The following is a 25,614-nucleotide window of genomic DNA, read 5'->3' as shown; positions in this document are numbered from 1 at the left end:
GACACCAATGATGGGGCACTATCCCTTCCACTGACACCAACGATGGGGCACTATACCTCCCACTGATTTCAATGATGCGGCACTATTCCTCCTACTGGCACCAATACATTTTCTACTCTTGCTGGCCTCAGTCCCCCATAAAGTCCTGAAGGACAGTAAACCGGCCCTTTGTTTAGAAAGTTTGGAGACCCCTGTCGTAGAGCTTACCTTGTGCACTGCTTGCTTTTATTAGTGAGTTTAAAGCCTCATAAGGCCAATGTTTTGGGTCCCAACTGAGGATAAGTGGGGCCAACGACTCAAGAAGTTGTCTCCACCTTTCGGTCGTCATAGAGGAAGTACTTGTCTGTGCATTTCCAGAGCAGAGAGGATTCACTCCCTGCATGAGCAGCACCAAGTCCTGCGTAGTGCGGGGCGGCCAGGCTGGGGCTGTAGATGAAGTATCTGTCTGTCTAACAAGGCCTTGAAGGAGAAAAAGGAAACACGCGGATAAACGCTAAAGTTAAAATGCCTTTTTATTGCCATAAAGTATGAAATGTATTCTACTGATTGTGTTCTGGAAGGTGCACAACTTGTGCGTGTGATCTCTATGTGGAAAAGTAAGCTCCTTCTGGCAACTCATGCCAGGAACATCTGCCAATTAACTGACATCTCTGCTACTATTGGCTCCAAGATAAGGAGCAGGAGAGTGACAGTGATGTCACAATTAGGGATGAGCCGAACACCCCCCTGTTCGGTTCGCACCAGAACCTGCGAACAGACCTAAACTTTGTGTGAACTTTAGAACCCTATTAAAGTCTATGGGACTCGAACATTCACAATCTAAAGTGCTAATTTTAAAGGCTAATATGCAAGTTACTGTCCTAAAAAGTGTTTGAGGACCCGGGCCCTGCCCCAGGGGACATGGATCAATGCAAAAAAAGTTTTAAAAACGGCCGTTTTTTCAGGAGCAGTGATTTTAACCACTTGCCGACCGCCGCACGACGATGTACGTCGACAGAATGGCATGGGCAGGCATATGGGCGTGCCTTCCCGCGGGTGGGGGGCCCTATCGGGCCCCCCCCCCCCCCCCGGTGCCAGCGGCAGTCGGAATCCGTTCAGGAGCGATCCGGGATGAGGGGGCGGCCATTCATTCATGGCCACCCCCTCGTGATCGCTCCTGACGAATGGAAGTGCAACGTGAAATCACTTTCTCTCCTGTAATGTAAACACAGGCAGAGGAAGTGATGTAATCTCTCCTCCGTGTCGGTATTTTTCGTTCCGGCACCGAGGAGAGAGGATCGGTGAGTTGCACCAACACGACACTACACAGTAGAACATGCCAGGCACACTCACACCCCCCCTTCACCCCCCGATCACCCCCCCCCCAATCACCCCTGCCCCCCCAGTCACAGTGACACCAATTGCATTTTTTTTTTTTTTTGCATTGGTGTCATTTGTGACTGTAATAACTGTTAGGGCAGTTAGGGTTAGACCCCTTTAGTTCTAAGGTACCCCCCCTAACCCCCCCAATAAAGGTTTAACCCCGTGATCACCCCCCGTCGCCAGTGTCACTAAGGCTGGGTTCACATTGCAGCGGTTTATGAGAACGAATGTGATTCGCACCGCACTGCAGTGCAAATCATATCCGATCTCTGTGCGATTCGAGTTCAGCCATACAGATAGTATGGCTGAATTCGTGTCGCACCCGCCGCACCCGCCGCAAACTTGCACAGGACCCTTTTTTTGGTCCGCAGCAGAATCGGATCGCATGGGTGTTCACACCATGCGATCCGATTCCTGTCCGAGTTTGCAGATCGCACTGCGATATGCAAACTGATCTGGGGGTGTCATTAACATTTCACTGACACTTCCAGCAGTTCGCATAGGGCAGTGTGATGCGGGAACCCGCCGCGGATTCGTGGCGTTCCCGCATCGCTCCAGTGTGAACCCAGCCTAATAAGCGATCGTTTTTCTGATCGCTGTATTAGTGTCACAGGTGACGCTAGTTAGGCAGGTAGGTATTTAGGTTCGCCGCAGCTTTTTATAGCGTCAGGGACCCCCATATACTACCGCATAAAGCCCCCTGATTGCCCCCTAGTTAACCCTTTCACTAGTGATCACCATATAACTGTTACAGGTGACGCTGGTTGGTTAGTTATTTTTTTATAGTTTCAGGGCACCCGCCATTTATTACCTAATAAAGGTTTAACCCCCTGATCACCCGGCGGGTGATATAAGTTTAAAGGGTCAGATAAGGTCTGCGTCGCCCCAGGCAGCGTCAGGTTAGTGCCAGTACCGCTAACACCCACGCACAAAGCATACACCTCCCTTAGTAATATAGTATCTGATCAGATCTATATTAGTGTCGCCAGCAGTTTAGGTTTCCCAAAACGCATTGTTAGCGGGATCAGCCCAGATACCTGCTAGCACCTGCGTTTAGCCCCTCCGCCAAGCCCAGCCCAGCCCAGCCCAGCCCACCCAAGTGCAGTATCGATCGATCACTGTCACTTACAAAACACAACACACATAACTGCAGCGTTCGCAGAGTCAGGCCTGATCCCTGCCATCGCTAACAGTTTTTTTGTAGCGTTTTGATACAGTCGCTGACAGCCTAGGTGCTTTTTTACCTGTGAATCTCACTAGTGTACCCCTAAATTTAGGGGTGTCTACTTTCCAAAATGGGGTCATTTGGGGGGGGGGGGGGTTGTGCCATCTTGACATTTTATGGCCTTCAAAACTGTGATAGGTAGTGAGGAGTAAAATCAAAAATTTACACCCTTAGAAATCCTGAAGGCAGTGCTTGGTTTTCGAGGCCCCGTACGCGGCTAGGCTCCCAAAAAATCCCACACGTGTGGTATCCCCGTACTCAGGAGAAGCAGCAGAATTTATTTTGGGGTGTCATTTCACATATGCCCATAGTATGTGTGAGCAATATATCATTTAGTGACAACTTTGTGAAAAAAAAAAAAAGTTTGTAATATTCCCGCAACTTGTGGCAAAATATAAAATATTCCATGGACTCAACATGCCTCTCAGCAAATAGCTTGGGGTGTCTACTTTCTAAAATGGGGTCATTTGTGGGGGTTTTGTGCCATCTTGGCATTTTATGGCCTTCAAAACTGTAATAGGTAGTGAGGAGTGAAGTCAAAAATTTACGCCCTTAGAAAGCCTGAAGGCGGTGCTTGGCTTTCGGGGTACCCGTACACGGCTAGGCTCCCAAAAAGTCCCACACATGTGGTATCTCCGTACTCAGGAGAAGCAGCAAAATTTATTTTGGGGTGTCATTTCACATATGCCCATAGTATGTGTGAGCAATATATCATTTAGTGACAACTTTGTGAAAAAAAAAAAAAAAAAAGTTTGTAATTTTCCCACAACTTGTGGCAAAATATAAAATATTCCATGGACTCAACATGCCTCTCAGCAAATAGCTTGGGGTGTCTACTTTCTAAAATGGGGTCATTTGTGGGGGTTTTGTGCCATCTTGGCATTTTATGGCCTTCAAAACTGTAATAGGTAGTGAGGAGTGAAGTCAAAAATTTACGCCCTTAGAAAGCCTGAAGGCGGTGCTTGGTTTTCGGGGCCCTGTACGCGGCTAGGCTCCCAAAAAGTCCCACATATGTGGTATCCCCGTACTCAGGAGAAGCAGCAGAATTTATTTTGGGATGTCATTTCACATATGCCCATAGCATGTGTGAGCAATATATCATTTAGTGACAACTTTTTTTTTTGTCATTACTCAATTGCTTGAGGCAAAAAAATAAAATATTCAATGGGCTCAACATGCCACTTATCAATTTCCTTAGGGTGTCTACTTTCCAAAATGGGGTCATTTGGGGGGGTTTTGTACTGCCCTGCCATTTTAGCACCTCAAGAAATGAGATAGGCAGTCATAAACTAAAAGCTGCGTAAATTCCAGAAAACGTACCTTAGTTTGTAGATGTGACAACTTTTGCGCAAACCAATAAATATACAATTATTGACTTTTTTTTTACCAAAGACATGTGGCTGAATACATTTTGGCCTAAATGTATGACTAAAATTGAGTTTATTGGATTTTTCTAATAACAAAAAGTAGAAAATATCATTTTTTTTCAAAATTTGCGGTCTTTTTACGTTTATATCGCAAAAAATAAAAATCGCAGAGTCAGTCAAATACCTTTAAAAGAAAGCTCTATTTGTGGGAAAAAAAGGACGCAAATTTTTTGTTTGGGTACAACATTGCATGACCGCGCAATTACCAGTTAAAGCAGCGCAGTGCCAAATTGTAAAAAGACCTCTGGTCATTGACCAGCAAAATGGTCCGGTCTGAAAATTTAAAAAAAACGTCGGCACAATGGCACGGCTGCGCGAATGGGCGTACCCCTTTAAGACGCGCCATTGCGGGCGCGCGGGCGACCGCCGCATACTCTGTGACCGCTCCCGTGGGTCCAGGGGACTCAATGTCCACCAGTGTCCTGCAATCGTGTCAGATGTAAACAAGGCATTTCCCTGTTCTGCCTAGCAACATGACAGAGATCTACTACTCCCTGTCATCAGGAGCGGTGATCGTGCTGTCATGTCAGTTGTAGCCCACCCCCAACCCCCACAGTTAGAATCACTCCCTAGGACACACTTAACCCCTTGATCGCCCTCTAGTGTTTAACCCCTTCCCTGCCAGTGTCATTTACACAATAATCAGTGCATTTTTATAGCACGGATCGCTGTATAACTGACGATGGTCCCAAAATAGTGTCAAAAGTGTCCGATGTGTCCGCCATAATGTCGCAGTCATGAGAAAAATCGCAGATCACCACCATTAAGCTATGAGTAACCACTTATTATAGTGTAAAACGCGTCAGTTTTTCCTGTATCGCTTTACTGTGGTTTGTACTATGTGATCCCAAGTTTTCAATAAAAGGCACAAAAAAATTTCTCCGGAGCGCGGCTGTCCAGAGTTTCTTCGCTCATCCTCATTAGATTGCCGCCGTTACTAATAAAAAAAAAAAAAGAATAATAAAAATGCCATAAATCTATCCCCGTGGAAGCCAATCAATACACGCTTATTGCGATTTTTTTTTCCACCAAAAATATGTAGAAGAATACGTATCGGCCTAAACTGAGGAAGAAATTAGTTTTTTTATATTTTTGGGGATATTTATTATAGCAAAAAGCAAGAAATATTGCTTTTTTTTTTTTTTTTTTTAATTGTCGCTCTTTTTTTTTTTTGTTTACAACGCAAAAAATAAAAAAACGCAGAGGTGATCAAATACCACCAAAATAAATTTCTACTTGTGGGGAAAAAAGGACGTCAGTTGTGTTTGGGTGCAACGCTGCACGACCGCGCAATTGTCAGTTAAATAGACGCAGTGCCGAATCGCAAAAAGTGCTCTGGTCAGGAAGGGGGTAAATTCTTCCGGGGCTGAAGTGGTTAATGAATTAAAAAAATCAAAATGTGAAAGATGATGTTACGCCCAGTAAATAGATACCAAACACGTCACAATTTTGTCACAAATGTTGCACACTTGTGGAATTCCGACAAATACGGCACTTAAAAATCTCCATAGGCGGCGTTTTCAAATTTCTTACAGGTTACCCGTTTAGAGTTAGAGAGGAGGTCCAGCAATAGAATTATTGCTCTCGCTCTGACGTTTGCGGGGATACCTCACATGTGTGGTGTGACTTACATATGTCGCAAGCTTCTGCACACGAGCACTGAGGGGCGCTTTCGATTCTTTTTTTCTTATTTATTTTACTTTTTATTTTTTACACATTTTTTTTGATCACTTTTATTCTTAATACAAGGAATGTAAACATCCCTTGTAATAGAAATAAGGATGACAGGTCCTCTTTATGGAGAGATCTGGGCTCAAAAAGATCCCAAATCTCTCCTTTACCTCTAATGGCAAAAGATCCCCCAACAAAAATTCTTTTGATCTTTTAAAAAAAAATGTTTTTATTTACTTCCACCCTGGACCCTGACGTTGCGCTGGTGCTGCAAGGCTATAGAAGTGATCAGAGAGGATCTACTCTTTGATCGCCTATGGGAGCAGCCGGCCACACTGTTGGATCGTTTCTCTGGTGAACCGGTGGGAACGGTAAGCCTGAGAGACAGTGGCTAGGTCCGCTCCCACCACTTCTGAAAGTGTTCCGGAGGCTTGTGAGCTACTTGGAATAACTTTCATGAGAAAGCCAGCCGCCGGCTGAAAAAAACAAAAAACAATATTGGGTTAGTATCTGATCAGATCTATATTAGTGTCGCCAGCAGTTTAGGTTTCCCAAAACGCATTGTTAGCGGGATCAGCCCAGATACCTGCTAGCACCTGCGTTTAGCCCCTCCGCCAAGCCCAGCCCAGCCCAGCCCAGCCCACCCAAGTGCAGTATCGATCGATCACTGTCACTTACAAAACACAACACACATAACTGCAGCGTTCGCAGAGTCAGGCCTGATCCCTGCCATCGCTAACAGTTTTTTTGTAGCGTTTTGATACAGTCGCTGACAGCCTAGGTGCTTTTTTACCTGTGAATCTCACTAGTGTACCCCTAAATTTAGGGGTGTCTACTTTCCAAAATGGGGTCATTTGGGGGGGGGGGGGTTGTGCCATCTTGACATTTTATGGCCTTCAAAACTGTGATAGGTAGTGAGGAGTAAAATCAAAAATTTACACCCTTAGAAATCCTGAAGGCAGTGCTTGGTTTTCGAGGCCCCGTACGCGGCTAGGCTCCCAAAAAATCCCACACGTGTGGTATCCCCGTACTCAGGAGAAGCAGCAGAATTTATTTTGGGGTGTCATTTCACATATGCCCATAGTATGTGTGAGCAATATATCATTTAGTGACAACTTTGTGAAAAAAAAAAAAAGTTTGTAATATTCCCGCAACTTGTGGCAAAATATAAAATATTCCATGGACTCAACATGCCTCTCAGCAAATAGCTTGGGGTGTCTACTTTCTAAAATGGGGTCATTTGTGGGGGTTTTGTGCCATCTTGGCATTTTATGGCCTTCAAAACTGTAATAGGTAGTGAGGAGTGAAGTCAAAAATTTACGCCCTTAGAAAGCCTGAAGGCGGTGCTTGGCTTTCGGGGTACCCGTACACGGCTAGGCTCCCAAAAAGTCCCACACATGTGGTATCTCCGTACTCAGGAGAAGCAGCAAAATTTATTTTGGGGTGTCATTTCACATATGCCCATAGTATGTGTGAGCAATATATCATTTAGTGACAACTTTGTGAAAAAAAAAAAAAAAAAAGTTTGTAATTTTCCCACAACTTGTGGCAAAATATAAAATATTCCATGGACTCAACATGCCTCTCAGCAAATAGCTTGGGGTGTCTACTTTCTAAAATGGGGTCATTTGTGGGGGTTTTGTGCCATCTTGGCATTTTATGGCCTTCAAAACTGTAATAGGTAGTGAGGAGTGAAGTCAAAAATTTACGCCCTTAGAAAGCCTGAAGGCGGTGCTTGGTTTTCGGGGCCCTGTACGCGGCTAGGCTCCCAAAAAGTCCCACATATGTGGTATCCCCGTACTCAGGAGAAGCAGCAGAATTTATTTTGGGATGTCATTTCACATATGCCCATAGCATGTGTGAGCAATATATCATTTAGTGACAACTTTTTTTTTTGTCATTACTCAATTGCTTGAGGCAAAAAAATAAAATATTCAATGGGCTCAACATGCCACTTATCAATTTCCTTAGGGTGTCTACTTTCCAAAATGGGGTCATTTGGGGGGGTTTTGTACTGCCCTGCCATTTTAGCACCTCAAGAAATGAGATAGGCAGTCATAAACTAAAAGCTGCGTAAATTCCAGAAAACGTACCTTAGTTTGTAGATGTGACAACTTTTGCGCAAACCAATAAATATACAATTATTGACTTTTTTTTTACCAAAGACATGTGGCTGAATACATTTTGGCCTAAATGTATGACTAAAATTGAGTTTATTGGATTTTTCTAATAACAAAAAGTAGAAAATATCATTTTTTTTCAAAATTTGCGGTCTTTTTACGTTTATATCGCAAAAAATAAAAATCGCAGAGTCAGTCAAATACCTTTAAAAGAAAGCTCTATTTGTGGGAAAAAAAGGACGCAATTTTTTTGTTTGGGTACAACATTGCATGACCGCGCAATTACCAGTTAAAGCAGCGCAGTGCCAAATTGTAAAAAGACCTCTGGTCATTGACCAGCAAAATGGTCCGGTCTGAAAATTTAAAAAAAACGTCGGCACAATGGCACGGCTGCGCGAATGGGCGTACCCCTTTAAGACGCGCCATTGCGGGCGCGCGGGCGACCGCCGCATACTCTGTGACCGCTCCCGTGGGTCCAGGGGACTCAATGTCCACCAGTGTCCTGCAATCGTGTCAGATGTAAACAAGGCATTTCCCTGTTCTGCCTAGCAACATGACAGAGATCTACTACTCCCTGTCATCAGGAGCGGTGATCGTGCTGTCATGTCAGTTGTAGCCCACCCCCAACCCCCACAGTTAGAATCACTCCCTAGGACACACTTAACCCCTTGATCGCCCTCTAGTGTTTAACCCCTTCCCTGCCAGTGTCATTTACACAATAATCAGTGCATTTTTATAGCACGGATCGCTGTATAACTGACGATGGTCCCAAAATAGTGTCAAAAGTGTCCGATGTGTCCGCCATAATGTCGCAGTCATGAGAAAAATCGCAGATCACCACCATTAAGCTATGAGTAACCACTTATTATAGTGTAAAACGCGTCAGTTTTTCCTGTATCGCTTTACTGTGGTTTGTACTATGTGATCCCAAGTTTTCAATAAAAGGCACAAAAAAATTTCTCCGGAGCGCGGCTGTCCAGAGTTTCTTCGCTCATCCTCATTAGATTGCCGCCGTTACTAATAAAAAAAAAAAAAGAATAATAAAAATGCCATAAATCTATCCCCGTGGAAGCCAATCAATACACGCTTATTGCGATTTTTTTTTCCACCAAAAATATGTAGAAGAATACGTATCGGCCTAAACTGAGGAAGAAATTAGTTTTTTTATATTTTTGGGGATATTTATTATAGCAAAAAGCAAGAAATATTGCTTTTTTTTTTTTTTTTTTTAATTGTCGCTCTTTTTTTTTTTTGTTTACAACGCAAAAAATAAAAAAACGCAGAGGTGATCAAATACCACCAAAATAAATTTCTACTTGTGGGGAAAAAAGGACGTCAGTTGTGTTTGGGTGCAACGCTGCACGACCGCGCAATTGTCAGTTAAATAGACGCAGTGCCGAATCGCAAAAAGTGCTCTGGTCAGGAAGGGGGTAAATTCTTCCGGGGCTGAAGTGGTTAATGAATTAAAAAAATCAAAATGTGAAAGATGATGTTACGCCCAGTAAATAGATACCAAACACGTCACAATTTTGTCACAAATGTTGCACACTTGTGGAATTCCGACAAATACGGCACTTAAAAATCTCCATAGGCGGCGTTTTCAAATTTCTTACAGGTTACCCGTTTAGAGTTAGAGAGGAGGTCCAGCAATAGAATTATTGCTCTCGCTCTGACGTTTGCGGGGATACCTCACATGTGTGGTGTGACTTACATATGTCGCAAGCTTCTGCACACGAGCACTGAGGGGCGCTTTCGATTCTTTTTTTCTTATTTATTTTACTTTTTATTTTTTACACATTTTTTTTGATCACTTTTATTCTTAATACAAGGAATGTAAACATCCCTTGTAATAGAAATAAGGATGACAGGTCCTCTTTATGGAGAGATCTGGGCTCAAAAAGATCCCAAATCTCTCCTTTACCTCTAATGGCAAAAGATCCCCCAACAAAAATTCTTTTGATCTTTTAAAAAAAAATGTTTTTATTTACTTCCACCCTGGACCCTGACGTTGCGCTGGTGCTGCAAGGCTATAGAAGTGATCAGAGAGGATCTACTCTTTGATCGCCTATGGGAGCAGCCGGCCACACTGTTGGATCGTTTCTCTGGTGAACCGGTGGGAACGGTAAGCCTGAGAGACAGTGGCTAGGTCCGCTCCCACCACTTCTGAAAGTGTTCCGGAGGCTTGTGAGCTACTTGGAATAACTTTCATGAGAAAGCCAGCCGCCGGCTGAAAAAAACAAAAAACAATATTGGGTTAGTATCTGATCAGATCTATATTAGTGTCGCCAGCAGTTTAGGTTTCCCAAAACGCATTGTTAGCGGGATCAGCCCAGATACCTGCTAGCACCTGCGTTTAGCCCCTCCGCCAAGCCCAGCCCAGCCCAGCCCAGCCCACCCAAGTGCAGTATCGATCGATCACTGTCACTTACAAAACACAACACACATAACTGCAGCGTTCGCAGAGTCAGGCCTGATCCCTGCCATCGCTAACAGTTTTTTTGTAGCGTTTTGATACAGTCGCTGACAGCCTAGGTGCTTTTTTACCTGTGAATCTCACTAGTGTACCCCTAAATTTAGGGGTGTCTACTTTCCAAAATGGGGTCATTTGGGGGGGGGGGGGGGTTGTGCCATCTTGACATTTTATGGCCTTCAAAACTGTGATAGGTAGTGAGGAGTAAAATCAAAAATTTACACCCTTAGAAATCCTGAAGGCAGTGCTTGGTTTTCGAGGCCCCGTACGCGGCTAGGCTCCCAAAAAATCCCACACGTGTGGTATCCCCGTACTCAGGAGAAGCAGCAGAATTTATTTTGGGGTGTCATTTCACATATGCCCATAGTATGTGTGAGCAATATATCATTTAGTGACAACTTTGTGAAAAAAAAAAAAAGTTTGTAATATTCCCGCAACTTGTGGCAAAATATAAAATATTCCATGGACTCAACATGCCTCTCAGCAAATAGCTTGGGGTGTCTACTTTCTAAAATGGGGTCATTTGTGGGGGTTTTGTGCCATCTTGGCATTTTATGGCCTTCAAAACTGTAATAGGTAGTGAGGAGTGAAGTCAAAAATTTACGCCCTTAGAAAGCCTGAAGGCGGTGCTTGGCTTTCGGGGTACCCGTACACGGCTAGGCTCCCAAAAAGTCCCACACATGTGGTATCTCCGTACTCAGGAGAAGCAGCAAAATTTATTTTGGGGTGTCATTTCACATATGCCCATAGTATGTGTGAGCAATATATCATTTAGTGACAACTTTGTGAAAAAAAAAAAAAAAAAAGTTTGTAATTTTCCCACAACTTGTGGCAAAATATAAAATATTCCATGGACTCAACATGCCTCTCAGCAAATAGCTTGGGGTGTCTACTTTCTAAAATGGGGTCATTTGTGGGGGTTTTGTGCCATCTTGGCATTTTATGGCCTTCAAAACTGTAATAGGTAGTGAGGAGTGAAGTCAAAAATTTACGCCCTTAGAAAGCCTGAAGGCGGTGCTTGGTTTTCGGGGCCCTGTACGCGGCTAGGCTCCCAAAAAGTCCCACATATGTGGTATCCCCGTACTCAGGAGAAGCAGCAGAATTTATTTTGGGATGTCATTTCACATATGCCCATAGCATGTGTGAGCAATATATCATTTAGTGACAACTTTTTTTTTTGTCATTACTCAATTGCTTGAGGCAAAAAAATAAAATATTCAATGGGCTCAACATGCCACTTATCAATTTCCTTAGGGTGTCTACTTTCCAAAATGGGGTCATTTGGGGGGGTTTTGTACTGCCCTGCCATTTTAGCACCTCAAGAAATGAGATAGGCAGTCATAAACTAAAAGCTGCGTAAATTCCAGAAAACGTACCTTAGTTTGTAGATGTGACAACTTTTGCGCAAACCAATAAATATACAATTATTGACTTTTTTTTTACCAAAGACATGTGGCTGAATACATTTTGGCCTAAATGTATGACTAAAATTGAGTTTATTGGATTTTTCTAATAACAAAAAGTAGAAAATATCATTTTTTTTCAAAATTTGCGGTCTTTTTACGTTTATATCGCAAAAAATAAAAATCGCAGAGTCAGTCAAATACCTTTAAAAGAAAGCTCTATTTGTGGGAAAAAAAGGACGCAAATTTTTTGTTTGGGTACAACATTGCATGACCGCGCAATTACCAGTTAAAGCAGCGCAGTGCCAAATTGTAAAAAGACCTCTGGTCATTGACCAGCAAAATGGTCCGGTCTGAAAATTTAAAAAAAACGTCGGCACAATGGCACGGCTGCGCGAATGGGCGTACCCCTTTAAGACGCGCCATTGCGGGCGCGCGGGCGACCGCCGCATACTCTGTGACCGCTCCCGTGGGTCCAGGGGACTCAATGTCCACCAGTGTCCTGCAATCGTGTCAGATGTAAACAAGGCATTTCCCTGTTCTGCCTAGCAACATGACAGAGATCTACTACTCCCTGTCATCAGGAGCGGTGATCGTGCTGTCATGTCAGTTGTAGCCCACCCCCAACCCCCACAGTTAGAATCACTCCCTAGGACACACTTAACCCCTTGATCGCCCTCTAGTGTTTAACCCCTTCCCTGCCAGTGTCATTTACACAATAATCAGTGCATTTTTATAGCACGGATCGCTGTATAACTGACGATGGTCCCAAAATAGTGTCAAAAGTGTCCGATGTGTCCGCCATAATGTCGCAGTCATGAGAAAAATCGCAGATCACCACCATTAAGCTATGAGTAACCACTTATTATAGTGTAAAACGCGTCAGTTTTTCCTGTATCGCTTTACTGTGGTTTGTACTATGTGATCCCAAGTTTTCAATAAAAGGCACAAAAAAATTTCTCCGGAGCGCGGCTGTCCAGAGTTTCTTCGCTCATCCTCATTAGATTGCCGCCGTTACTAATAAAAAAAAAAAAAGAATAATAAAAATGCCATAAATCTATCCCCGTGGAAGCCAATCAATACACGCTTATTGCGATTTTTTTTTTCACCAAAAATATGTAGAAGAATACGTATCGGCCTAAACTGAGGAAGAAATTAGTTTTTTTATATTTTTGGGGATATTTATTATAGCAAAAAGCAAGAAATATTGCTTTTTTTTTTTTTTTTTTAATTGTCGCTCTTTTTTTTTTTGTTTACAACGCAAAAAATAAAAAACCGCAGAGGTGATCAAATACCACCAAAAGAAATTTCTACTTGTGGGGAAAAAAGGACGTCAGTTGTGTTTGGGTGCAACGCTGCACGACCGCGCAATTGTCAGTTAAATAGACGCAGTGCCGAATCGCAAAAAGTGCTCTGGTCAGGAAGGGGGTAAATTCTTCCGGGGCTGAAGTGGTTAATGAATTAAAAAAATCAAAATGTGAAAGATGATGTTACGCCCAGTAAATAGATACCAAACACGTCACAATTTTGTCACAAATGTTGCACACTTGTGGAATTCCGACAAATACGGCACTTAAAAATCTCCATAGGCGGCGTTTTCAAATTTCTTACAGGTTACCCGTTTAGAGTTAGAGAGGAGGTCCAGCAATAGAATTATTGCTCTCGCTCTGACGTTTGCGGGGATACCTCACATGTGTGGTGTGACTTACATATGTCGCAAGCTTCTGCACACGAGCACTGAGGGGCGCTTTCGATTCTTTTTTTCTTATTTATTTTACTTTTTATTTTTTACACATTTTTTTTGATCACTTTTATTCTTAATACAAGGAATGTAAACATCCCTTGTAATAGAAATAAGGATGACAGGTCCTCTTTATGGAGAGATCTGGGCTCAAAAAGATCCCAAATCTCTCCTTTACCTCTAATGGCAAAAGATCCCCCAACAAAAATTCTTTTGATCTTTTAAAAAAAAATGTTTTTATTTACTTCCACCCTGGACCCTGACGTTGCGCTGGTGCTGCAAGGCTATAGAAGTGATCAGAGAGGATCTACTCTTTGATCGCTTATGGGAGCAGCCGGCCACACTGTTGGATCGTTTCTCTGGTGAACCGGTGGGAACGGTAAGCCTGAGAGACAATGGCTAGGTCCGCTCCCACCACTTCTGAAAGTGTTCCGGAGGCTTGTGAGCTACTTGGAATAACTTTCATGAGAAAGCCAGCCGCCGGCTGAAAAAAACAAAAAACAATATTGGGTTTATAACGGTTATAGCTGACAGCTTCACCATAATTCTGGTAAAACCACGTCAAAGCAGCAACGTGTATAAATAGATGTACTGCGGTCTTCAAGGGGTTTACCTGGACTATGACATTAACAGATTTCTGAGTGGTCTTCAGCTAGTTCCTGCTTTACATGACCTGACCTGCTATGATTTACTTCCCGTGCACAACCCAGCTTGCTCCTGACCTGGGCTTGTACTCTGACTCTGCTCCTGACCTAGGCTTGTACTCTGACTCTGCTCCTGACCTAGGCTTGTACTCTGACTCTGCTCCTGACCTGGGCTTGTACTCTGACTCTGCTCCTGACCTAGGCTTGTACTCTGACTCTGCTCCTGACCTAGGCTTGTACTCTGACTCTGCTCCTGACCTGGGCTTGTACTCTGACTCTGCTCCTGACCTGGGCTTGTACTCTGACTCTGCTCCTGACCTAGGCTTGTACTCTGACTCTGCTCCTGACCTAGGCTTGTACTCTGACTCTGCTCCTGACCTGGGCTTGTACTCTGACTCTGCTCCTGACCTGGGCTTGTACTCTGACTCTGCTCCTGACCTACGTTCCTTATCTTGCTGCCAGGCTGTGTATCAGTTCTGGGTTGTATTCAGACTCTGTCTCTGCCTATCGTTCCTGTACCTCCCTTCTTGGCTGTGTATCAATCTTGGCTTGTATTCAGACTCTGCCTAACGTTCCTTTACCTTCCCTGCCCGGCTGTTAATGACCTTCTGGCTTGTGTCCTGACTACGCTTCTGTCTGCCGATCAAGTGTCACCGTGTTCCCGTTTTCTGGTTGCTGTCAGGTGATCCATGGTCATCGGCATCCAGCAAGCACCAGCTGGTGCAGCCCACTACACCGGCCCTTGAGCCACTCTGCATGGCTGGGACAAGGGGTGGGCAGGATGGGGTGGCTGCCCTGGTCTATTGTAGGGATTGGGAGCCCCCTTCCTTCTGTTACAAGGCTGACAGGAGTAGTGACAGCAACATCAACACTCCTATCAGCTCAGCGGTGGGAGCAGTGAGGAGAGAGGTGGGAAGCGGTGGGGGTTGTGTTTTCTCTCCCCCATTGTTCTTCCTGCCAGTGCAGCACTCCTGTATTCAGAAGCTGGAAGCAGTAATCACAGAAAACAGGATGGTGAAGTCCTGGGCATGCGGTCTTACCCGGGGCACAATCAGACCGCACTCTATAATAATAATATTGTATAACAAGCTCCTGAAGAAGCAGGGGTCTCTCCCGCAAAACTTGTTGAGCGTCGGACACACAGATGGTATATGTTTTAGTTTGCAATAGTCATCTCCTATTGGTCACCCCATCTGTGAATTTATAGAGCTGAATGAATAAGATATGGTTTTCCATGTCTATGTTTTATGTTTTAGATGTCTGTATGTTTGTTTCTAATATATTTTTTGGAATAAAATCGAATCTTTTATACTTATCTTGTGTGTGTCAAGCCTCTGTACGGTAACATGAAAGTCCATATTAGCCTCAATTCATTTCTCTTTCCATTTGATAGAACGTTGGCACTTTCTTTACATGTCTTTGTACCTGGCACCCCTCTTTTTCAGCGTTCTGAGAATGGCAGCAGTGAGTGCCCCCCTGTCCTCAGTGTGCATGGGGAAGCCAGGACCTGGAAGATCATCACTGCCCTGCCAGGGATTCTTATTACATTTTCCCCAGAGAGATTTCCACTTTTATTATGACTGGAAACTTTTAAAAATATTTTTGAATTTTTTTTTTTATTACTACAAAAAAATGGATCTTACCTGACAACAGTAGCAGAAGAAGAATAGAGGTAGACGCTACATGCTCCATTAGCTTTATCACCAGTTTAAGGAAATCCCTAAAAAAAAAAAAATACACGTAAAGATCCAATATAAAAAAAAAATTTATCAAGCACATAAAAACTCTGAAATCCAGGAGTTACCCCGAGCCTGTTAATTTGAGCATGCAAGGGAGCGGTGTGGAAATGAGAGAGATCAGGGATTGGTTGGATGGTGGGAGGGCTTGTAGGCAAGGGTAGGTGGCATGGTGCCATTGTTGCATGGTGTCAGGGCTGGCTTAGCCCTTCCTCCTCTGGGCTGGCCGCTCAGCTGTCGGCTAATTGCCAGCTCTCTTCTCTTTCCACAGTTACCAGCTGTTCCCGATGATGCTCGTCTGACCTGCCTATTTAAAGCCTTCCAGCTCACGCTTTCCTTTGCCTTCGCATTGGTCACATCACAAGGAACCATCTCCTGCTGTTAGTTTCAAGACTGGCTTGCTGACATCCCTCCTGGCTTCTTATCCTGCTTGCAGTTGCTCTCCTTTGATCCCTGACGTCCGGCCTGGCTGATTACCCGATCTGGTTAATGAACTTTGGACTGGCTGACTACCCGATCTGGTTACTGGACTCTGGCTATGCTTGACTACGCTTTTTTCTATTTACCTTTTTATTTTTATTAATAAACAAGTGTGATTTGATTGCACTTCTGTCTCAGTCTGTTTCATGGTTCCTGACACATGGGAAGGGGAGCCTCATAAGGGAATGGGTGCAACTATGTGTCAAAAAAATCTATAGAACTGGATGGGACTCTAATTGTGCCTCTGAGGAGTATGAACAAATGAAATACAATGATAAACTTATAAAAAAATAGACAATTTAATTTACTATAAAAACAGTTGAAAAAAAATACATTACAGTTTATACGATTAGGTTTGAATTCAGGGTGTGCAGATCCCCAACAATGAATAGAAATGTGGCCTACGCGTTTCGCGGACAGTGCCGCTTCGTCAGGGCCTTGAAGATAGCACAATATGGTGCCGTGTGTATTCTACAGATGCACTATCAATTAGTACTGTATAGATTATATAATTAGATTGATACAAATTGAATACACAATGTAGATAGACATTAATGCATGAATCTTTACAAAAGTATATATTAATAGCATGTTATCATAAATATTTATCAATAAAATTAAAATATTTGTAAAGCATTGAACAAACAAATACAGTTACATTTTCAACTCATTGGGGTATATAGCAATGCTTTTCCCACAGGGAAAAAAAAAATCCAGATATGTGACGATAAAATATGGAACTATGTAAAAAAAAAATACATACGTATGTATGTATGTATGTATATATATATAATATAAAAGGGAGCGAGAGAGAGACCATAATGTTTCATGAAGGCGTATCTCTCACTCACCCAGAAACTGTAATCAGAGGATACCGGCTCAGCGGGACAATGTGAGGCCTGGGAGCCCGTGGGAAAACTTCCCCCAGCCCCCAACCGGGAGGAATGGGTGGGTCCCTCTGTATGCAGATGAAAAAGTATGATAAGCCAGATGGTCAAATGGTGGCCTCAAAAAGATAGAAGTGACTGAAACACTCAGTCACTTTGGCTATTTCTATCTTTTTGAGGCCACCATTTGACTGTCTGCGAAACGTGTAGGCCACATTTCTATTAATTGTTGGATCTGCACACCCTGAATTCAAACCTAATCGTATAAACTGTAATGTATTTTTTTCAACTGTTTTTATAGCAAATAAAATTGTCTATTTTTTCATAAGTTTGTTATTGTATTTCATTCGTTCATACTCCTCAGAGGCACAATTAGAGTCCCATCCAGTTCTATATATTTTTTTGACACATAGTTGCATATCTTCCCGGGATGGCGCCTCTGTAGGATTATTATTACTCCACACTCACCCCACCCCTACATATATACTCATAAGGGAATGGGTCCCTTAGAGATTCAAGGCAGTGCCTTGGGAGAGGAAATCGGTCTGATTGGACACAGGAGTAACTTTCGTAAGTGTGGAGGAGCGCTAAGTATCGGATGGTCAAGTTGTGTTGCTTGGAGGTATGTCTGAAAACTTTATTGAAGAGACAAAGTTTACAGTGGAGACAACACGTTTCAGGGAAACTGCCTCCCCCTTCTTCAGGGCTAAAAGGTCAGTAAACTAATACAAAATTTGATACCAGATACATTTGCAATAGGTGGACTATGAAAAAGGTTTTCTATGATATGTACACACACATATATATATATATATATATATATATATATACACACACACACACTATATATATTGGTATATTCCGGCGGCGCGCTCCCGATGGCAGGGTGGCATTGAAGATTGGACGTACCTGTACGCCAATATGCCTGCCCGTGCCATTCTGTCGACGTACATCGGCGTGCGCTGGTCGGGAACCGGTTAAGGAGAATGTCCGGCCATCAGTTTGTGACCTCAAGCTCAAGTGCACTTGGGTTATGCAGCAGGACAACGGTCTGAAACACACCAGCAAGTCCCCCGCCAAATGGTTCAAACAAAGCAAAATGTAGGTTTTGGAGTGGCCTAGTCAAAGCCCGGACTTAAATCCAATTGAGATGCTGTAGCATGATGACCTTACCCAGGCCATTCATGCTGGAAAACCCTCCAATGTGGCTGAATTAAAACAATTCTGCAAAGAAAAGTGGGCCAAAATTGCTCCACAGCGATGTGAAAGACTCGTTGCCAGTTATTGCAAACACTTGATAGTTATTAGGTTTAGGGGGCAATTACTTTTTCACATAAAGCATTTTAGGCAGGTTTGGACAGCTTTTTTGTCTTGATAAATTAAACCATCATTTAAAAACTGCATTTTATATTTACTCAGGTTATCTTTGTGTAATGATGACATTTGTTTGATGATCTGAGTCATTAAGGTGTGACAAATATGCAAAAAATAAAAAAATCAGAAAGGGGGCAAATACTTTTTCACACAACTGTATATAAAAGACATTGGTTGCATGGACACATTAAAATTAATCTGCACTTTGCCTATGCAGTACTAGGTAACATGTTCATTTTAATGCAGATGCATTTACTGACCCTGTTTTTGCTCCACTCCTGCTCTGTTCAGCAGTTATGAGTCAAAGGAAAGCCTTGTTCATCTTTTTAATTGGTTAAAGTTGTCGTTCACACAGGGCTCCTCTGTAAAAGTGTTGATTGGTTCAGCACTGTCACATGGGGGAGTCCCATGCCCCTCCATACTCAGAAGTACAGGATATTGCCTTTAGCTTCTGGTGGTTAATATATATTATGTTAATATGTTAATGTAAAGGTTGTGATGGCAATGATGTCTGCTAACTCAAGAAGTTGGTGAGAGGCCGCTGGCCAAATCAACTGGTAACCTGACCTTTCCTTCCTCCATATACTTTGACAACAAAAGGGACAGTGTTGCCTACAAGTATCATAGAGCCAATGACATTATCAGTGTGTAAAGGGATTAGAGTCAGTGTCATCATCCGTGTCTAAGGGGATATTATCCTCAGCGCTCAGACATAACAGTTGGGCCCCAATGGGCTGGCCAGCAGAAGAGAGCATATGACAGACTGCTGACGTGTTATAAAGTGGTGCAATTCTCCTTAGTTAGGATTGCCTCATTATAGGGTTTAGGGGAAGTGGCTTTCTATGCCCATTACTTGCTTTTACAGTATATTTCTTTCTGCTGTTCACTTACAATATACTCATTGCTATAGTTTAACTGTTTGCTGTAAGTTAATGTTGTTTTATAGCTTTTTAGCTATCGGGTTACTGCATATACAGTATCTCACAAAAGTGAGTACTCCCCCCTCACATTTTTGTAAAGATTTTAGTAGTGAGTGTACAGCTTGTATAACAGTGTAAATTTGCTGTCCCCTCAAAATAACTCAACACACAGCCATTCATGTCTAAACCACTGGCAATAAAGTGAGTACACCCCTAAGTGAAAATTGGGGTGAAAATTGGGCCCGATTAGTCATTTTCCCTCCCCGGTCTCAGGTGTGAATAAGTTTGGTGTTATCGCTCTCACTCTCTCATACTGGTCACTGGAAGTTTAACATGGCACCTCATGGCAAAGAACTCTCTGAGGATCTGAAGAAAATAATTATTTCTCTACATAAAGATGGCCTAGGCCAGTGGTGGCGAACCTTGGCACCCCAGATGTTTTGGAACTACATTTCCCATGATGCTCTGGCACGCTGCACTGTAGTGGAGCATCATGGGAAATGTAGTTCCAAAACATCTGGGGTGCCAAGGTTCGCCATCACCGGCCTAGGCTATAAGAAGATTGCCGAAACCCTGAAACTGAGCTGCAGCACGGTGGCCAAGACCATGCAGTGGTATAACAGGACAGGTTCCACTCAGAACAGGCCTCGCCATGGTCCACCAAAGAAGTTGAGGTCACGTGCTCAGCGTCATATCCAGAGGTTGTCTTTGGGAAATAGACATGAAATAGTATGAGTGCTGCCAGCATTGCTGCAGAGGTTGTAGGGATGGGGGTGCAGACTGCACACTGCACCAAATTGATCTGTATGGCTGTCGTCCCAGAAGGAAGTCTCATCTAAAGATGATGCACAAGAAAGAAGTTTGCTGAAAACAAGCAGACTAAGAACTTGTCCTGTGGTCTGATGAGACCAAGATAAACTTCATTGGTTCAGATGGTGTGAAGCGTGTGTGGGGGCAACCAGGTGAGGAGGACAAAGACAAGTGTGTCTTGCCTACAGTCAGGCATGGTGGTGGGGGTGTCATGGTCTGGGGCTGCATGAGTGCTGCCGGCACTGGGGGGCTACATATCATTGAGGGGACCATGAATGCCAACATGTACTGTGACATATTGAAGCAGAGCATGATCCCCTCCCTTCAGAGACTGGGCCGCAGGGCAGTATTCCAACATGATAACCACCCCAAACACACCTCCAAGACCACCACTGCTTTGCCAAAGAAGCTGAGGGTAAAGGTGATGGACTGGCCAAGCATGTCTCCAGACCTAAACCCTATTGAGCATCTGTGAGGCATCTTAAAATGGAAGGTGGAGGAGCGCAAGGTCTCTAACATCCACCAGCTCCGTGATGTCATCATGGAGGAGGGGAAGAGGACTCCAGTGACAACCTGTGATGCTCTGGTGAACTCCATGCCCAAGAGGGTTAAGGCAGTGCTGCAACAAAATGATGGCCACACAAAATATTGACACTTTGGGCCCAATTTGGAAATTTTAACTTAGGGGTGTATTCACTTTTGTTGTCAGCAGTTTAGACATTAATGGCTGTGTGTTGAGATATTTTGTTATACAAGCTGTGAACTCACTACTTTACATTGTAGCATTGTAGCATTACATTTTTTTGAGATACTGTGCATCTATATAAATATTCCCCACCTAGCCAGGTGTGTGAAAGTGTGTGGTGCTGTTTGCAGAGTTGGGGGCACAGGACCTATTCAGAGGTTCCTTCAGGGGTTAGCGCTCCACCTTTTAATGGTGTTATTAGTATCGTAACTTTTAGACCAACATAAGCAAAACCACATCTCTTAGTTAATGGTGTCATAAAGGACATGTGGAAACCAGGCCTAAGTAATGACATCAATTAAAGCGGAGGTCCACCCTAAAGTGGACCTTCCGCTCATTGGAATCCTCCCCCCCTCCGGCGCCACAATTGGCACCTTTCAGGGGGGAGGGGGGTGCAGGTACCTGTACAGTACAGGTATCTGCACCCACTTCCGGGATAGCTCTCTGCGGAAAGGGGCGTGAATCTACGCCCCTTTCCGAAAGTCCCCCGCTGCCTCCTGGGAAACACACAGATCCCAGAGGCAGCGGGGTCCATCCTTATTGCGCAGCGCGACTCGCGCATGCGCAGTAGGGAACCGGGAAATGAAGCCGAAAGGCTCCACTTCCTGATTCCCATACCCAAGATGGCGGCGGCGGCACCCGAGAGACGATCGAGAGATCGGCTTCCGGTGCCGACATCGCGGGCGCGCTGGGCGGGTAAGTGTCCTTATTTTAAAAGTCAGCAGCTGCTGTATTTGTAGCTGCTGGCTTTTAAAAAAAAAAAAAAAAAAAACGGCGGAACTCCCGGCGGACTCCCGCTTTAACTTCCATTAGTCTGAAATGTTCCAAGCTGGCAGTGCGTTAGGCCAGGCTTATTGACATATGAAATGAGTACCTCTCACTGCAGAGTCAATATTTTATATATAAAAAGGAAAGGCCATTTTACGTTAGTATGGAGAGTTCACTAAACTAAATATCTTCATTTTAAGACTGAACATATCTATAAAATGAGGTGCAGGAAGCCTATTAGGCACATTCTATCTCCTAGGTGCAAGCCCGGACTGCACAAACCAATAGTTTGCTTGGTGACTGTGGTCCCAACTGCCTTGAGATCATTCACAAGCTCCTCCCGTGTAGTTCTGGGCGGATCTCTCACTTTTCTCATAACCATCCTCACCCCATGAGGCAAAATCTTCCATGGAGCTCCAGACCGAGTGCGATCGATGGTTATTTTGTATTTCTTCCATTTGCGAATAATAATTCCAACAGTTGCTGTCACCCTCTCACCAAGCTTTTTGCTGATGGTCTTGTAGACCATTCCAGCCTTGTGCAGGTCTCTAATCTTCTCCCCGACGTCCTCTGACAGCTCTTTGGTCTTCCCCATGATGGTGAGGATTTAAATGGAAGAGATTCTGTGGACAGGTGACTTTTATACACATAACGAGTTGTTGTTAGGAGAACCTTCTTACATTGACAGGACTAATCTGTGTACCACATGAGCACCTACTGTAGCCAGTCTGTGGGAGCCAGAATTATTGTTGGTTGGTAGGGGTATCAAATACTTATTTTACTCACTGAACTGCTACTCCATTTATAACATTTGTATTGTGTTTTTTCTGGATTTTTGGTCTCTATCATTTAAAATACACCTATGATAAAAATGTATAGACCCTTCATTTCTTTGTAAGTGGGAGAGAAAATTGAGTACTGTCCGTGATACTTTTTTTATTTGCACTAACATACAATTTTTCAGGACAAGCTTTCGGGGTATGTCCCCTTCTTCAAGGTCCAAGCAGTACTGATTTACAATTTTTTTTTTAAATTTGTAAATCAGTACTGCTTGGACCTTGAAGAAGGGGACCTTCCCCCGAAAGCTTGTCCTGAAAAATTGTATGTTAGTGCAAATAAAAAAAGTATCACGGACAGTACTCAATTTTCTCTGTCACAATTGCACTAATACGGCTACAATCACATTAAGTTTGTAAGTGGGCAAACTTACAAAATCTGCAGCGGATCAAATAATTATTTTCCCCACTTTTTTTTTTTTTTTGTATTCCCAAACTTCTCTTAAAGTGGAGGGCCACCCTGAAAACAAAAAAATATTAAAAATTACAAAAAAATATAAAAAAAATAAAATGAAAAAAAAATTTTTTTTTTACTTACCAGAAATGCCTGTTGCTAGGCACTTTCTCCTAATCTTCCTCTTCCTCCTCCGCGGAGATCTTCTGTCTTCTCTCTTCGTCCCGGCGTCTTCTGGGTAATGGGTCGCGCTGTGTTCTGGGAACTGTGTGTTCCAGAACACAGCGCGTCCCATTCAGAAAGCGCTGCGGGACTCGCGCATGCGCAGTAGCTGCGGGACTCGCGCATGCGCAGTAGGAAACGGGCAGTGAAGCCATAAAGCTCCACTGCCTGTTTCCCTTAGAGGGAATGGCGGCGCCGAAACCCGAGAGCCGAGGGACGGGTCGGCCTCGGGCGGCCGACATCGCGGGTGCCCTGGACAGGTGAGTGTGTTTATTAAGTCAGCAGCTGCAGTGTTTGCAGCTGCTGACTTTTTTTTTTTTTTTTTAAACGGACCTCCTCTTTAAGGCTTCCTTCAGGCTGGGTTCACACAATTGCAAATTGGATGAGGGTTTCTCCACATCCAATTCAGGTCAGGAGATTTTGACCGGCTCTCTATGGATCTGGCACATCTCCGGAGCGGCTCCGGTGCGAATTGCACAGGACTCCGGTTCGTCTTCTGGTCTGTTTCAGGTCTCAAATTAACCCCCAAAATTCGGGCTGAAATCAGACCTGAAACAGTGAATGGGGACACACCGGACCCCTGCTGTGAGCCGCTCTGTGCTGCAGTGTGACCCCCCAGCATTAGATGTACAAATGAGATGCATTTTTGCCATCCGCCAACCACCCCCCTTTAAGTTGCAATAGGCAGCAGACGGGGGTGTTCACATGCTGCTGGTGGATCACTCTCAATCTACTGGCATTCAGTGGTAATTTTTTTTTTTTTTTGGGGGGGGGGGGGCGGTTGGGTCTAGAGCACTTACCCAATCGCTTTTCCGGTGGCTGCCCCTGCTCGGTGGTGGGGGCTGGCTTCCACTTTATCCTGCACTAAACTGGCATGGCGGCGGCAGCGGCGGCTTCCGTTACCTCCCTCCTCCTCGGCGGCCAATTGGGACTCTTCCCTTTTCGGGACAATCGGAAAAAGGGTCCCAGACGAATATAGCGAATATTCGTTTGCTGTTGTAACACCTGGATGGGCTCCGAGCGCAAATACTCTGCGTCTGGAGCCCACCCTATTTTGAAGTCTATATTAGAGTCCCTGGCTTTAATCAGGTGCTTAAAAAAGACAAAAAAAACCCCAGCCGCTGTAATTCATGTGCCCACCGTCCTGAAAGGGGTGGCGGCCGTGGATAGAGGGGGCGCTCCTAATTGATGGGGCCGCCACTACTGGCATGGCATTTAGAATGTGGTTTTGTGACTTGGGAAATCTCTGTACGGGGTGAGGTTGAGAGTGTCGCTGCCACATATTTTTTTTTCCCGAATAGGCAAGACCTACCAAGAGATCCCATGGCCAAAAAGCTTTATTTTTCCTGCTATGCATGTTAATCATACAAGGCCATATCCTGTAAGCATGAACAGCCAAATACTGCAGGAACCACGGAGCAGTCCTTATCTCAATGAATCAATTGCCAAGAGGTAGACCTGCTAAGGGTGTCTACTGGGGATAGTGGCATTATAAATCCATCTCCTTCATTGCTCAACACTGATAATTTCAGCAGGTTTGGGTAACAACCATCTCACCTCTTCTTGCCCCGGTAGACATTACCCCTGTACAAGGTGTCAGAATCAATAGCTGACAACATGTGGCCATGTCCGAAACACCGATGCAGTGATACCAACAACACAAGGGCAAAGCAGTTGGCTTGCTGAGTACTCACCGACACTTAAGAAAGACTAAAGGTATCTCCTGATCCAATGCCGTCCAGAACGTGTTCTTCTCCAGCCATTCATCCTGTACTAAAGTCTAACCCTGGAGAGATCTCGGGCGTATACACCGTAACTAAACCTCAATACTTAAGGATCATAAATAATGTATCTAATGAAGACGACACCTGAAATATACAGCAATCCTCTTCAGCTCATATAGATCACAAGGAAAGGTCAGGTTACCAGACTAAATATTGGGTATCTGTAGAGTGAAATGTTCACTAACGCCGTGTACACGCGGCTGGACTTTGACAGACTAGGTCCGACGTTCTTCCCGACGGACTTTCGGCAGACTTCTGGCCAGGGCTGGACTGGGACAGAAATTTGACCCTGGAATTCATCCAGACCGGCCCACTTACATTTTGAGTGTCCCATCACCAGCCACCTTACATCAGAGTGTCCCATGAGCAGCCCCCTTACATCAGAGTGTCCCATGAGCAGCCCCCTTACATCAGAGAATCCCATGAGCAGCCCCCTTACATCAGAGTGTCCCATCACCAGCCACCTTACATCAGAGTGTCCCATGAGCAGTCCCCTTACATCAGAGTGTCCCATGAGCAGCCCCCCTTACATCAGAGTGTCCCATCACCAGCCCCTTTACATCAGAGTGTCCCATGAGCAGCCCCCTTACATTAG

The 25,614-nt window shown here is 44.1% G+C and overlaps 1 long non-coding RNA gene across 1 annotated transcript; it reads right to left on the bottom strand.

Annotated features, from left to right (window-relative positions):
• Window positions 1–212: 212 nt before the first annotated feature.
• On the bottom strand, window positions 213–25,006 carry LOC143960125 (uncharacterized). Its single transcript, XR_013270267.1, has 3 exons — window positions 24,930–25,006; window positions 15,707–15,783; window positions 213–459 (listed from the first exon to the last, which is right to left on the bottom strand). It is a non-coding gene; the product is annotated as an uncharacterized LOC143960125 (long non-coding RNA).
• Window positions 25,007–25,614: the final 608 nt, after the last annotated feature.

The sequence above is a fragment of the Lithobates pipiens genome, unplaced genomic scaffold (assembly GCF_037356315.1).
Source record: "Lithobates pipiens isolate NorthernLeopardFrog02 unplaced genomic scaffold, aLitPip1_a1.2 Scaffold_8, whole genome shotgun sequence".
Lineage (NCBI taxonomy): Eukaryota > Metazoa > Chordata > Amphibia > Anura > Ranidae > Lithobates > Lithobates pipiens.
Note: the sequence above shows the minus strand (reverse complement) of the source record. Positions and strands in the feature narration are given on the sequence as shown.